At 45.1% G+C, this 15,242-nt stretch overlaps 2 long non-coding RNA genes across 2 annotated transcripts in view; one reads left to right on the top strand and one right to left on the bottom strand.

Moving 5' to 3' along the window:
- LOC102901291 overlaps positions 1-15,242 on the bottom strand; it is a 69,618-nt gene that overhangs the window by 23,711 nt on the left and 30,665 nt on the right. The gene's annotated exons all lie outside the window — the stretch shown is intronic.
- On the top strand, positions 7,817-10,454 carry LOC109503511. Its single transcript, XR_002162531.3, has 2 exons — positions 7,817-8,946; positions 10,205-10,454. It is a non-coding gene; the product is annotated as an uncharacterized LOC109503511 (long non-coding RNA).

Here is a 15,242-nt window from a genome sequence, read left to right as displayed (position 1 = left end):
TTTTAGTCAGGGCATTGCCTTCAGTCATTGCCACAGTCCCCACTATTTCTGTTTCATCTCCTATCCTTTTCTATTTCACCTAGGCCACTCAACTTCCTTTATGTTACCTGCCAAACCCTTGATCTAGCGACTCCTAGTTCTGTCCAAGCTACCCATTTCTCAGATGCCGGTGAGGAAGTGGAGGTGGAAGTTTCCCAGAGTCACCCATTAATCTTTTCTGACAAGCCATTTTGCCTCCTCAGATATGCAGACAGAGAAAGGGAATTGTCTTGTGAAAGGTGGGTCCCAGAACATGATCTGGGGGTCAGAGTGGGCCCCCAATGGAAGATGATTCGGAGCAGAAATTAGCCCGGAGAAGGGTCAAACAGCTTTATATTTATTCCTGGGTGAGATCATAGTAAGAAATTGAGCAGAAACCCCTCCCTGGAGTTGATGGTATATTCTAATAGTCTTTCTCTTGGAGTCACAACAGAAGGCAAAACTGGGGCAGGTGGATGGATGGAACAGTTGGCAATTCTGACAAATTTGGTTATAATAAGCTGTTTTCAAGTCACAGGAGACCTGGCCTGCGAGACACTAGGCTGTTGTGGAAGGGTTATTATTGCTTGGACTGCTTTCTAGTGCTTCTCAGCCTGTGATGTGTACAGGGGTCTTGTAAAATGCAGACTCTAAGTCAGTGGTACTGGGACAGAACTTGCAAAGCCTACACTTCTGACAAGTTTCCAGGTGATGCCAATACTGCAAGCCCCGACTCCCCACCCTGACCAGCAAAGGCTCTGGACTCCTCGTGCCTTCTGTTTATTCATGAGGGTCATTGCTACATGGTAACCCAAAGGAGGGGCTCAGAATCCCGCAGACCTGGGCGTAGATCCCTGCCCACCCCTGAGTTGCCAGGTAATGTTGGGCAGATGGCTCATCCTCTGTGGGCCTCAGTTTTCTTCATCTGTGCAATTGGAATCAGAGAATACTGAGAATACTTACTTCCTTAGGAGGCTGGGAAAGGAAGAATGGACTGGACACGTGGCCCCAGCATAGTGTACGGTTCATGATGGATGCTCTGTAAAGGTAGTTTCTGGTATCGTGCACTCTATGGGCCTGCCCATGAGCGGTGACACCCATCAGTAGCATTGTTCGAGAGGGGGAGTATATAAGACATTTCAGGATAAAAATCAACCCCCCTAATATGGCCTTCTAGGCCATGCATGGTATGATCCCAGCCCACCCCTTCCTGTCCTTCCCCTCTCTGTCTCATGCTGGACATTTATTAGGTGTCTGCCACAGTACTTTCCTCAGAGGGCTGGCACATGCTGTTGTTCCTCATACTTCTACCTGCCTGGCCTCTTATCCTGCAGCCTCAGTTCCAATGTCACTTCCTCAGAGATGCCCTTCTTGACCCCCAGAATCTTTCAAGTAAGGATTTCGGGGGTATATTCTGGTAGAAAGGGAGAACGGTTCCATCTCTTGAGGCTGCACATAAATAGGGAAGTCACCATTTTTACTTAGATTCTACATTTATTTAGAGCAGCTTTTGGCTGGGTGGGGGAGGGAGGTCGGGGAGTCAGAGGAACTAAACACTGTCCCCTGCCTTTCTTCAAATTAGAAAAGGGCACAGCTTGGGCAAGCAAGCAGCTCTCGTCTGCCCTCTCAGCTGGTTACCTTTGTGCAGTATACAAACTATGCAACCTTATGTAGCAGCCCGAGTGCTAATGCTTCCTTCCCCCAAGCTGCCTCGTGACCTGCTTAATCCTCCTGACTGGATTAAGCTCCTTTATAAACTTTCTTAACTTCATAAAACTCATCACAATTGGAATTAGGTATCTTGGGAATGGTTTATTTAAAATCTTCCCCCTGTAGTAGACTCTGTATTCCATCAAGGCAACGTCTATCCATCTAGTTCTGGATTCCCAGAGCTTAGCCTGGTGCCTGCAACAAAGCAGGTACTCCATAAATATTTGTTGAATATTTCAGGAGCTCATTATCTACCAGGGGAGATCGGACTCATGGAAATAGCTATGGCATGAGATGGACAGGCACAGAGCTGAATGACTGGTGCAGCCCCAAGGAGGGAGGTGTCCCTTCCAGCAGAGGTCATCCAGGGGTGCTCATGGAAGAGGTGTTTTAGCTGGACCTGACAGAATAGGTGGAGTTCACCAGATTCAGATGAGTGGGATGGTGTTCTTGGCAGCGGGAACAGCAAAAGCAAAGGTATAGAGAGAGAGAAGAGTTCAGTGTGTTCCTATGACCAGTCACAAATTACCATCAGCAGACTGGCTAAATGTGTTTTGTGAATTAGCTGCCAATATTTTTTTAAAAATCATGAGATTTCACATAAAGATCCGGATTTCCTGATCTTCTTTAAAAAACTGGAAGATGCCACCAACGAACAATTGACTGGCACTGAAAAGTGACAGTCCCTTTGGAAAGTCTGTGCTTGCTGGAGTTCACCACAGCCCCTACCTTTCCCCGGTGCGTTCTTACCCCCAGCTTTCCTTGCTTATTACTCTTCCTTCGTGGCCCACTGTGCAGCTGGCTAGAAGACCATTTGATTGACCCACTGGAGATGTAAGGAAACTTGGTTCAGAGGGTACAGGCATTGAAATGCCAGACTAAGGAAGTTGGCAAATACCAACTGAAGGAAATGAGAAGCCATTGAAGGTTTTTGAGCTGTAAACCTTTAGCTGTAAATCACAGTAAAGCTGTGGGGGGACTCAGAAGTTCCTCATGGCCTGTAAAGAACACCCAGAAAAGTCATAATAGCCCAAAGTGAGGGAGCACGAATGCCCCAGCTCTTTTTTTGAACTGGTAAATAACAGGCCTCCTCAGTTAACTAAGTGAGCTGGTAATGGCCGGGATTTCAGGGTCTTCTACGGCTCCACAGAGCACAGCCCACAGCTGCCCTGGCCAAGCCAGGCCTGACTTCATAAGCAGGAACTCTGGGCCAAGGAGGCTGGTGAAGTTCTGGAAGCCAAAAGAGTGGGGAGCTCTGCATGGGGCTTTCAAAGAAGATAAAACGTGGACTGACCCATGGTCGGGAGACAGGGTGCTTCCTAAAGGCTTCCTAAAGGTGCTTCCTAAATCTTAAAAGGTTTCTGATTACTCACACATAGGTGACCTCTAACTTGCTTTTGCTTGGCCTTGATTGTTTTCAAACACATTTAAAAAAAAACTGTAGTTTTCTTCTGTTTACAAAAATCGTATACTTATTAGAAAAAGGAAAATTTAGAAAAATAGAGGTGAAGGTAATCATCAGTAATCCTGCCACCCAGAGGTAACTCTGTTAATATGTTGGTGGATTTCCTTACCTTTATTTTTATTTTTTAAAATTTTTTTAATGTTTATTTATTCTTTGAAAGAGAGAGAGAGCACGAGCAGGGGAGGGGCAGAGAGAGGGAGCCACAGAATCTGAAGCAGGCTCCAGGCTCTGAGCTGTCAGCACAGAGCCAGATGAGGCACTCGAACTCCCGAGACCACGACCTGAGCTGAAGTTGGATGCTAAACGGACTGAGCCACCCAGGCGCCCCACCTTTATTATTTTTTTCAGTGTATTTATACTTTTAAAAAATGAAGTAGGGGTCACATTTCATATACAGTTGATTGCCCTTTTTTGATGAACATTATCCCATGAATGTTTTACCGTGAGAATATAATAATGCATCTTTCTGTAAAAAATTTAAATAAGAAATTTACAACGGAGAAGTAAACATTGCATGTTGGCATCATTTTTCTGGGTTATTAAATATGCTTTGAAAAAAACATTTTATATGCTTGTTTCCTTCCATTCTCAAAGTAGTCAGGAATCTGAATTTTTTGTCTTGCAAGACAGATAAAAGAGGAATTATTACCCCCAATTGAAAGAGGATACTGAATCACAAAGATGAAGTGAGTTATCGGAGTAAGTAGCTAGTGGGGGGCTGCACTACAACCCCCAAGCCTTCTGAGTCTAGGTTAGTGCTGTGGGCAACCAGGCTGCTCTTCCCCACCCCAGTTATAGTTAGTTTAGATCATGTCAGCTGTGCTTTAGATTCTGTGAATCAAGGAAGGCTTTAAACAGTGCAGTTAATCTGGGTGGACTTTGTGGAGGAGGCAGGTTTTATTCAGGATCTGGAATGTTTGTCCTATTCATAGGTAAATGAGTGCCAGGCATCCAAGCCTCCTGACTCCCAGATTAATAATAATAACCAGCTTGGGGAACCTTGGATGGCTCAGTCTGTTAAGCGTGGGACAATTGATTTCAGCTCAGGTCATGATCTCATGGGTTAGTCAGATCAGATGGAGCCTGGTTTGGGGTTCTGCATGGAGCTTGCTTGGGATTTTCTCTCTCCCTCACTCTGTGCCCCCCCCCCATGCACTAAATAAATAAACATTAAAAAAATAAAAATGATAACCAGCCTTTATCATGTGGCAAGCACCTTGCTAGGCTCTTGAATACTTATGTTACTTAATCCTCATACCAAACCCTAGGAAGCACTGTTATTTTCACCAATTTAAAAATGAAAAAATAGGGGACGCCTGGGTGGCTCTGTCGGTCAAGCGTCCGACTTTGGCTCAGGTCCTGATCTTCCAGTTTGTGACTTCAAGCCCTGCAGTGGGGCTCTGTGCTGACAGCTCAGAGCCTGGAGCCTGCTTCAGATTCTGTGTCCCCCTCTCTCTCCGCCCCACGCCTGCTTGTGCTCTCTCTCTGTCTTTCCAAAATAAACATTAAAAATATTTTCAAAAAAATTTTTGAAAAAATAGAAGCACAGAGAGGGGAAGTGCTCAGCTCAAGGTTGCATGGCTGGTGAGTGAGGACAGAGATTTGAACCAGGCAGCCTGGCCCCAGAGCAGTTCCACTCCATCCCCGCACCTTCCCTGTCTAGGCTGAAGGGAGAACAGCCAGAGCCCAGACAGCTGGGAGTCCCCAACACGGTGGGCACCCCCACCTCCCCTACTGGTCGTGCCCCTCGGGACACGCAGGCCAGGAGGGGATGACAGACGCACTGGCTGAGGGGCTGTGCCACAGGAGCCAGCCAGGGGTCTGCCCGGAACCCCCGCTTCTGTGGCCGTCCTGTCCCTCAGAGAGGCTTCCCCAAATGGGGAGATAATAAATTTTAAAAAGGAGGTAGTCCCCAGAGTGTTTGGCATTCCCAGTGGCTAGTCCAAAGCGGTTTTGTCTTGATCCCTCTTTGATTCTGAAATAGACTCCATCCTGAAAAAGAAGCGGATTTAGAATTAAGAAGCACCACGCAACTTCTAGTCCTTCCTCTGCTGAGATCTGACTGATCCTGGGCCCGTCGCTCCCCCCGCCCGCTGGCTCTCGGAGGTTGAAGCTGGTCCCTCCACCGGTCTTTGCCACTCACGACTCACCGCGATGTGGCCGACCAGTTGCTGGGACGGGGAGACGATGCGGTGGAAACCGGGGCGGCTCGAAGGGCGCTGGGGTCCCGGAGTGCCGCGCCCAGCCGGCTCCAGCCCGCCCCAGCCCGCCCCGGTGGCTGCGTGCGCACGGGAAGGCTGCAGGTGTCCCGCAGAACCTAGCCCACCCCACCCTCTCTTCCCACCTCTAATCCCTTCCCCCAACCCTCCGACGCCCGCCCGGGAGAGTTGAGGATCCGCGCACAGGTCCGGGAGACACTTGAATTCCTCCCTCGATCTCTGTTCACCAGGGTCCCGCTCGCCTGAAGGGACGCCCACCCTTCCCCCTAACAGCTCACCCCAGCAGCTGTCCACTCATCCTTCACAGGGCCGAGTTCCAGGGTGTGCGTTCCCAGACACAGCCATGCCCAAACCCGGAAACCTTCACTGGCTCCCCCACTGCGGCGGGAAGAACACCCAAACTCAGAGTGACTAGAAGGCCTGTCTCCACCTGCCCCCAACCTGCCTCCCCAGCTGCTTTGCCCTGTCACCTCAACACAGAGCTTGGTGATTTTTAAATGCAGAGGCCCAGGAGTCAGGCACCCAGATTCAAATCCCGAGTCTGCCTGTTTCTAGCTATGTGACCTTAGGCAAGTTACCACATATCACTCAACTGTGACTCCACACCCTTAAAATGGGGGTGGTAGTGCCCATTCCATAGGACTGTGTGAAGAATTAAATGAGTCACTTAGCATAGTTCCTGGAACATGGTAAACTCACCCTAAGTGCTTGGTGTTGTTATGACAGCTCTCAACCACATTTGGCTACCACCTCCTACTTCCTAAAGCCAATCATTCTCTTTCCCAACACTGTGCCTGCCATGTATACCTGGAAAACCCTTCCTCTTCCCTTTTCTCCACCCGGTAGGCTCCTACACACCCTTTAAAGCCCTATTCAAATGTCACTGTGGGGGTGCCTGGGTGGCTTAGTCAGTTAAGCACCAGACTTCAGCTCAAGGCATGACCTCACGGTTCGTGGGTTCGAGCCCCGCGTCGGCTCTGTGCTGACAGCTAGAGCCTGGTTCCTGCTTCCGATTTTGTGTCTCCTTCTCTCTCGCTGCCCCTCCTTGGCTCACACTCTGTCTCTCTCTTTCTCAAAAATAAACATTTAAAAAAATTTTTTTAAACATCACTGTGAAGACTTAACCATCCTTCCCAGTTGCTTCCTCCTCTACCTGCCTGTCACCACCTTAACCCAGGGACCACACAGTATCCCCAGTGGTGGGACAACCAGCATTTCATGCCTCCCAATAGGATGCAGTAGACTTCACAGTTCTACTATTTTGGCTCTTGCCGAAAATGTTGAGCGTAAATATAATCAAGTCTTTAGAGCTGGCTGCAGTTTACTGGAATTTCAGGGGTAGAGGAACACATTAAATAACACCCAGAAAAGCAACCAGACAAATCCAGAATGTGGGACAATTTATAAGACAACTGGCATGATCTCTTAAAAGTCAATGTCGTGAAAACAAAGCAAAAGCAAGGAGAGGAGGTTCTAGATTTAAAGAGATGTAAGAGTCCAACAACTAAATATGAGATGTGATTCTTTTTAAAGTTTTTATTTTAACGTTTATTTATTTTTGAGAGAGAGAGAGAGAGCGAGCGAGTGCAAGCAGGAGAGGGGCAGAGAGGGAGACACAGAATCCAAAGCAGGCTCCAGGCTCTGAGTTGTCAGCACAGAGACTGACAAGGGGCTCAAATTCACAAACTGAGGTCATGACCTGAGCCAAAGTCTGATGCTTAACTGACTGATCCACCTAGGCCCCCCCCCCGCCCCGTGTGATTCTTGATTGTATCTTGGTTCACTTTTCTTTTAAAGCTATAAAGACCATGTTTTTACACAATGGGGGGAATTTGACTATGAATTGGGTATTAGATGATGTAAGGAAATTATTGTTAATTTTGTGAGTTGAGATAAGTCTACTGTGGTTATGGAAGGAGAATTCTTAGCATGGAAATGCATGCTAAGTGTTTAGGGCTCAAGTGTTAGAATATCTGTAATTCACTTTAAAATGGTTTAGCCACTAATTTAACATATAGTGAGATGAGGTAAATATGGTGAAATGTTTACAATTGTTGAATCTACATGATCAATATGTATTCAGTTTACAATTCTTTCTACTTTTCTGTATGTTTCAACATTTCCTTAAAAAGGGTTTTTTAATACTGAAATATAATTGACATGTAACATATTATTTCAGGTGTACAACCCATGATTCGGTCCATGTATATATTGCAGAATGATCACCACAATAAGTCTAATTACCATCCATCACCATGCATAGTTACAATTTTTTTTCTTGTGATGAGAACTTTTAACATATACTCTCTTAGCAACTTCCTAATATACAATATTATAACTATAGTCACCATGCTGTATGGTATAGCCCCAGGACTTATTTATTTTATAAATATATATTATGTATATAAATACACACACACACACTCACACACACACACACACATACAGGTATATACCTTTTTATAAATACATAAAGGTTTTTAAAAAGCTCCTTCCCCTGGGCTCCTATAGCAGGTTTCTGGGCCTTCATTAAAACACGAATCACAATATTTGGAGGTGATGTTTGCCAGTGGGTCTTGCCATTCAGATTACAGACTATGAGCTCCCCGGGGTAGGATCCAGATGAACTGTATTTCTCTCGTGGTGCCACGTTCATAATAAACAGGCAATAAACAGGTGTTGAATGAATGAAGACTGTACTATTGCCATAGTGCATGATTCCTCAGTAAACTTACTCTTAGGAATCTCCCAGAATGAAAAATGATAATGCAAACTTTTATTGAGAACTATATACCAAGCTTGGTGCTAAGTTCCTAATTTTGTTCATCATGGATTTTTTGCATTCATTTTGGTTTTTAAAATATTGTGTTCAAGTATTATTTACCTAGGTTACTAACTTTGGGGGGCCTCCCATATTTTAGTGCCTGAAGCAAGTGAGGCACCCTGATATGATCCCTATAAAACAGGGTTTGGGGCACATGTCTGAGTAATGCCCCATTGCCCTCTGGGAATCCTTCCAGATCCTATCACTTTATTTGTCTGACAGAATTGACGTTTGTTTGGTCTCACTGTACCATTGCTCTTGTCATCTGACCTAAAGAGAGGGTTTGCAATCTGCAGTGCATATTTATTTTGCTGCCCCAGCAACATTCTCCCTGCTCTGGCAACAACAACTCTATGTTGCTTGGGGACCCTCCCCTCCCCATCCACCAAACTGACTCCAGCCTATTGCCTAGAGGTGGGCATGTGACTCAGCTCTGCCATCAGAGCCTTGCAACCACTGGCCATAGTCGTGGCTTCAGAGTAGTCATATGACTCAATTACAGCCAATGAGACTCAATTCTGGGGGTTTGATCTCAACTTTGGAGAAGGGATACTTTCTCTTTTCTGGTACTGGAGATGGGATGTAAGCCACGTGGGGTGTTGAGCCTCTCTGAGACTGGAGCTCGTACAGAAGACAGCAATATGGAGTGATGGAGTCAGGGAGGAGACATCCTGATAGTATTGGAGCTCCTGGATCCAGCTGTACATGAAGTAAGACTGCTATCTGGACTTAAGGGATGTGTTGGCCAACTTTTGCCTAAGTCAGTTTGAGTTGTCTTTCTATCACTTACATGATTCACTCCCTCTTGCCTGCTGTGTGGTCAGGTTGGTCCCAGGAGATGCTTTGGTGAAGCCCAGCACCTATCACCAGACTTCCACCGTGAAGTTCTCCAACCAAGGTGCCCTTCATCACAGGGCAGCCGTGGGAGGCAGAGGATTGAGAGCAACAACAGTAGCCCCACATAGCATTCCTGAGCACTGGTGCACTGTTAGGTCCTGTGGTTAAGATTTCCACATCTGTTTACTCCTTTTGTCCTATAACAACTCTGCGAAGTAGATGCCATGAACTCCAGGCTGAAATCGTCCATCTACTTCTACACCAACTGTCCCAAATCGCCAACCAGAGGCAAAGAGAAGGCTCCAGTTAAACAGCAAACAAAGGCTGCTTCCCACTCCATTTTGTCTCTCTTGTAAATGGGTAGACTTCCTAGGGGGTAGGCTCTTTCTAAGAACAGCTGAGCCTGGGTATTAGCAAACCCCTCTCTCTATGCTTTCTTTTTTTTTTTAATTTTTAAAAAATGTTTATTTATTTTTGAGAGAGAGAGAGACAGAGTGCAAGCTGGAAAGGAGCAGAGAGAGAGAGAGAGAGACACAGAATCTGAAGCAGGCTTCGGGCTCTGAGCCTTTAGCACAGAGCCCGATGCAGGGCTCGAACCCACAAACTGCGAGATCAGGACCTGAGCCCAAGTCAGACGCTCAATGGACTGAGCCACCAGGCGCCCCTCCCTACACTTTCTCATAACACTGTCAGCATCTTGAAATAAAGGGCCTAAGGGCAGCTTCCTTTGGCCTGGTAGTGGACTCAGCACCTTCGGCAGTGTTGGCCCTCAAGACTGACAGATGGGTTGACCCACTGGCTGTGGCCATCTTTGCCATCTGTGTTCATTTATTCATTCAACAAATACTTATTGAGTGCCAGGTATATGCCAAATCCCATTCCAAGCACTGGGGATACAATAGTGAACAACACTGGGGGCACACAGAGAACACAGAGCAGTCCCTGCCTCCAGGTTGCTGACAGTCTTGTCAGGGAGGCACACATTAAACAAATAATTGCACATGTAATTATTTAATTACAAGCATGATAAGCACTGAGAAGGAACAGTTCAGGCTGTTATGAAAGTGTACAACAGAGACATCTAAACCCGTCGGCTAACTGTCTGACCAAGCAACTTCATTCGCTTCCTAGGTATTTTTTGATTGACCATTCGGTGCTAGGCACTGTGTTGGGGGCTGAGTGCTGGGCAGAGTAGGGAAGCAGACATAGCCCCTGCCCACGAAGAGATCGCTGTGCATAGCAAATACACCACCTGACCGGCTGTGTCTCCAGCCTGCAGCCTGTGAGCAGCTACAAGTCGACAGCTTTGATATCGGCTTGAAAGAACAACTTCGCTCCTGCTTCTACAGGAGAACCAAATACATTTAACTGGTTTCATTCATCTCGCAATCCTTTCTCTGATCCTTAATGGTTTTCATTCTCTAGGATTGGGGAAATTGGGACCGATGGTCACGGGGCCAAGTGGGAACATGTTTTGTTAGGCTCTGTAAAAATAGGGTCTTGGATGAAAAATATGCGTGGTTTCATTGAGAGGAGAAGGCATCAGGAAAAGGAAGGAACTGGATATTGAAACTCCCTGTGCCCCATGGCTCCAGCATACCGGGGACAGGAGCTCGGCTTTGAGGGCAGGCCTTTTATGATATTTTTGGCTGCCTGGCCCCAAGGGTGCAGACCAGAGTGTGGTGCCCAGCTCGCCGCAGGGAACTTTCTGGATGGCCTTATTATTCAGAGCATGTGATGCTTTGGCTCCAGCAGCCTGAGGTAGTCAGGGATTCTGCAGCGCTGAGAATGGGGTTCTCACTAAAAGAGGTGAGAGTGTGTGTGGGTTCAGACCTGGCAGGTCTGGCCTGGTCATTTTTAGAGCCAGCTTCCCTGCAGGATCAAACAGTCAGAATCACTTGGCCCCCTGGGCCCCAATCCGGGCCTGAAATGTGACAGCATGGGGAAAAATAGAAAGGAAGGCGTGGCCTCTGACTATCCCCCACTGGACTGAAGCACCCTGTCGGTGAAAAACGCAGCGGATTCTTTTTTGTGTCTCCTGACACCCTGGGATAGATGGCTTGCCTGGTCAACATCATAGCTCCTATATCTTGAGGGCTTACTCTGCAGTAGGGATTTGTTCATTTAACCCTCACAACAACCCCATGAGGTAGGTTCTACTGTTACCCTCATCTCACAGGGACCTGGGGCTCCAGTTAGTGGAGCAGGATTGACAGAAATCACAGAGCTGTCATGTCTCAGCCAGAACCTCCGAGAGCAGAGACAGCAGAGTGAGAGGGTGGTGCAGAGTCCTTTATGTGTGCTTTCTGTGGGGAGGGTCCGGAACACAGAGCAGCTAACTGACCTGGGACAAGTCTGCAACTTGGTACAGAGCCTCGGCCATCCTGGCTGTAACAAGTGTGGATTTAATCATTTGAGAGCAACATAGAATATAGCATTTTGTCCTTTTTGCTAAGGCTTTTCCTCGTATCAACAATAGTAAAAGCAAATAACCTATCCATTGAGGTTTTATTCCTTTATAGTCACTGGGTCAAGTGCTTTATGTATATCATTTCATTTAATCCTCCTATTGACCTAGGAAGTATTTATTATTATACTTCTAAGGAAAGAGAATAACTTTGCCAAGGTTACAGCTAGTAAGTTGCAGAGCTGGGATTTAACTTAAGAATGTATGGCTCCAAGATCTGTTTTCTGCTGAGCATCAGAGACCTGGTTCAATTCCCGCTTCCTCCACAAACCAACATTGTGCCTTGGCAAGTCATTTAATTTCTCCGGGCCTCGTTTTCCACATCTGTAATATAGGTAGGTTAGACTCAATGATATGTCAGGGTCAGGCCCTCTCTAGCTCTGATATCTAGACTTTAAACCCTTTGAGGGATATCACGTCTATATCCTCAGCACTCAGAAAAGGGCCTGGCCCAGAGTGGGTAACAGGTCAACATAGGTTGAGCTTAATCTATCCTGATGGGACCCTGGCTCCTATCTCCACATGTAGTTGCTATTTCCAAATCTCTACATTTCATAGCCTCCCCCTACCTCTTATGGTCCAAAGATACCATAATTTATCCATTTGGGTTGTTTCCCATTTTTCCTATTAAAAAATGCTTCCATATATCTCTTAATGGGCTGAAGTTTCCTTGGAATGAATATATATATATATATATATATATATATATATATATATATATATCCAGATGGGGAATTTTTAGATCATGGGATGTATACAAAACCCGCTCAAAAATTATAGGAATTTATATTCCCACCAGCTGTGAGAGTTTACCTTTTCCCCTGTATCCTTTCCAAACTTAGAGTTTGTCAGATTTTTAAAAATTTGTCAACTGGTTAAGTGTGAAATAGTATAAATATATTTTAACTTTTCATAGTGGAAAGTTTCAAGTACCAGGAAAACCTCATTCCGGAAACATACTTATAATCCAAAGCACTTGTATATCAGAGCAAATTTCAAGAAACATCGGGTCTGTTGAGATCATGTGACATTTGGCTAATGTGCTACTCGTATTGCAAGATATCACTTGTTTATCAAGTTAAAATTTATTAAAAATGTTTGCTCGTCTGGCAGACCGCTCTCAGAACAAGTTAGTCACAATCCAAAGTTTTACTGTATTTATAAAATAATAGAAACGGGTAATAAATTTATGTACCTGTCACCCACCATCCAAATCCTTACCAATTTTGTTTCTTTATATTTCACCACCCATTATTTAAAAAAAATTTTTTTAAACGTTTATTTGTTTTTGAGAAACAGATACATCATGAGCACGACAGGGGAAGAGAGAGGGGGAGACACAGAATCCGAAGCAGGCTCCAGGCTCCAAGCTGTCAGCACAGAGCCCAACGCGGGGCTCGAACCCACAAACCATGAGATCATGACCTGAGCTGAAGTCGGACGCTTAACTGACTGAGCCACCCAGGTGCCCCATCACCACCCATTATTTTTAACCAAACCGGAGATATTATTCCATTTTATCTTTAAATATTTCAGCAAATATCTCTAAAAGATAAGGATTTCCTCTTTTAAACATAACCACAATGTATCATCAAACATCTCCAAATGTCAACAATAATTCCTTCATATTACCAAATATTCGAGTCCATGTTCACATTTATCAAATTACTCTCTATATTTTTTTTCTTTTTATGCTTGCTTGAATTAAGATTCAAACAAGATCCATACAATGTGATTGGCTAACATTTCTTAAGTTTCTTTTAATCTAGAGGTGCTCCCCTCTCTCTCTACCATTCATTTGTTAAAGAAATCAGGTTGATTTTCCTGTTAGACTTTCCCCCAGTCTGGCTTTTGTTCATTATGTCCCCATGGTGTCATTTCACGTGTTCCTCAGTCCCTGTATTTCCTGTACACTGTAGTGTGGTCAGGATCAGTTGGGAAACCCATGGTCCGTGGGCCAAATCTAGCATCTACCTTTTTTTGTAAACAGGATTTTGTTGGAACACAACTCTGCCCGTTTGTTTAGCTATTGTCGGTGGCTGCCTTTTGTGTTCCAACAGCAGTCTTAAGTACTTGCAACAGACTCTAGACACTGTATAGCCTGTAAAATTTAAATTACCTGGCCCAGGGGCGCCTGGGTGGCACAGTCGGTTAAGCGACCGACTTCAGCCAGGTCACGATCTCGCGGTCTGTGAGTTCGAGCCCCGCGTCGGGCTCTGGGCTGATGGCTCAGAGCCTGGAGCCTGTTTCCAATTCTGTGTCTCCCTCTCTCTCTGCCCCTCCCCCGTTCATGCTCTGTCTCTCTCTGTCCCAAAAATAAATAAACGAAATAAATAAATAAATAAATAAATAAATAAATAAATAAATAAATAAATAAATTACCTGGCCCACTGGAGACGAAGTTTGCCAACACCTACTCTAAAGGCTTGTTCAGGGGCGCCTGGGTGGCTCAGTCGGTTAAGCGGCCGACTTCGGCTCAGGTCATGATCTCGCGGTTCATGAGTTCGAGCCCTGCGTTGGGCTCTGTGCTGACAGCTCAGAGCCTGGAGCCTGTTTCAGATTCTGTGTCTCCCTCTCTCTGACCCTCCCCCATTCATGCTCTGTCTCTCTCTGTCTCAAAAATAAATAAACGTTAAAAAAAATTTTTTTAAAGCCTTGTTCAGATTCCTGCTTGATTCTTGGGCCATGCTTTCTTCATAGGATATGGTGTTTAATTAGATCAACTAATTCATAAAGAGTTGCAAAATGGTGATATTCCAAGTTAATCCTTCTTCATTCCTGTTTCCTTTTCTTTATTGGAATGCTTACATAAAAAGCACCTTCTTCTCATCTACTACTTGGTTGCCTGAAGCACAGTTCGTACAGGAAAGACAGAATAAATGCTTAATTGTCTCTCTTGATTTTCAAAATAATGAATTGATTTCCTAATATCCTCCAAAGATGATCGCTGAGGTTTTTTGTTTATTTTTAAAATATCATTATGAACTCATGGATTTAAATGTGTTTGATATTTTCAATTCATTGCAGTTAATTAGACTGAAATTGTCTGGACTTTGGCAAGTGGGACTCCAGGGTCCCTTTGCCACGACTCTGGTTTCCTTGATTTGTGTTAAAAGTCTATGAACACGTACATTTTCTGCCCCAAAGCTGGAATCAACTATTTATTTATTTATTTATTTATTTATTTGAGAAACCTGGGTTCCTTTAAGGGGAAATAGTATTTAGAGACCACAGTCTGGGCACTAAAGATGCTCACTCAAGTGTTGGTTGTTGTTTCTAGACCTGAAAACGATAGGCAGAGCTAGAGAATATGGTATGTGCTTTCAAATCAGTTACATCAGAAATTCATACTGGAACTTCCAATTTAAATCCAGGATTATAAAGTTTTTACTTAACCCCTGTCGTCTTTCACTTCTATCTCCTTTCTCTCACACCAAAAGTCCTGGTTCTCAACACCACCAGCATGAAACTCACTGGCTACCCCACACTACCTATCCAACAGTTTCAGAATAACAATCCCAGTGTTACCACCACAATACGATGACTGAAAACAGGCAGCCCTTTTTTTCAAAATCAGAGTAAAAAATTCTGAAAGTGGAAGTGGAAAGGAATTCACCGGGAAGGGTCTGTGCTGACCCCATGTCACTGTATGGCAGTTTGCATTGCTGCTGGGATTTTTAGTACTATATTCTGTTGGTGAGG

Source organism: Felis catus, chromosome A1 (genome assembly GCF_018350175.1).
Source record: "Felis catus isolate Fca126 chromosome A1, F.catus_Fca126_mat1.0, whole genome shotgun sequence".
NCBI lineage: Eukaryota > Metazoa > Chordata > Mammalia > Carnivora > Felidae > Felis > Felis catus.
This window is presented reverse-complemented; position numbering and strand designations above follow the sequence as displayed.